We start from the raw sequence: 763 nt of genomic DNA on the forward strand, positions 1-763 counted from the left end.
TTTGAAAAGAAGGATACTGAAATCCGAAATCTCACTTCCTTATGAGGAATTTCTCCACTGAAGCGAATCTGATATTGGTCTCTGCATTGCACAATTAATTGCAACAAACAAATTCACTCATACATTTTCCCCACGAAGTGAGTGAACTGCAGATATTAAATTTTATTGAAAATACACATTGGCCCTCAGACATTGGTCACAATTAAATTTCTTTTTTCGTACTAACGGGGACGGCTTAGCTCACTGGTTCGTTCAAAATTATTATTATAAGATTTATTTGGAAAGCTTGCTACCAAGTTCGAAAAAAAATAAATTAATAAAAAAAATCTCTTGCATTAAAGGGTATCGTATGATTAGAATTTTCTTTTCAATCCTTGAGATAGCGTGTGATTACGGAATCTATTAGTATCGGAAATATTTACTAAACATCAACGCACGTAATTACATAATTATCAGTCGGATATAAGACTGATGGATTAGCATTATAACAGCTATGTAAATGATCCCCCGTTCGCAAATGATTCCCAATAAAACTTTATGTTAGGGTATAATGTGACAATCTTTCCCTGTTCTTGCTTTTTTGTATGGCTATAAAATATAATGGTAATATCTGCAGTTTCCAGGATTATCCATTTCTGTGGTAAATAAATCGGCTCTTGTATCACTGGAGGATTATTATTCCGAAAGAGAGGCGCTCGGTGATGGTAATTGGCGAGATTTTTATACGGATCTCAAATGGCTTCTTCCTCTCCAGGTATCGCCC

The sequence above is a fragment of the Penaeus monodon genome, chromosome 27 (assembly GCF_015228065.2).
Source record: "Penaeus monodon isolate SGIC_2016 chromosome 27, NSTDA_Pmon_1, whole genome shotgun sequence".
Taxonomy (NCBI): domain Eukaryota; kingdom Metazoa; phylum Arthropoda; class Malacostraca; order Decapoda; family Penaeidae; genus Penaeus; species Penaeus monodon.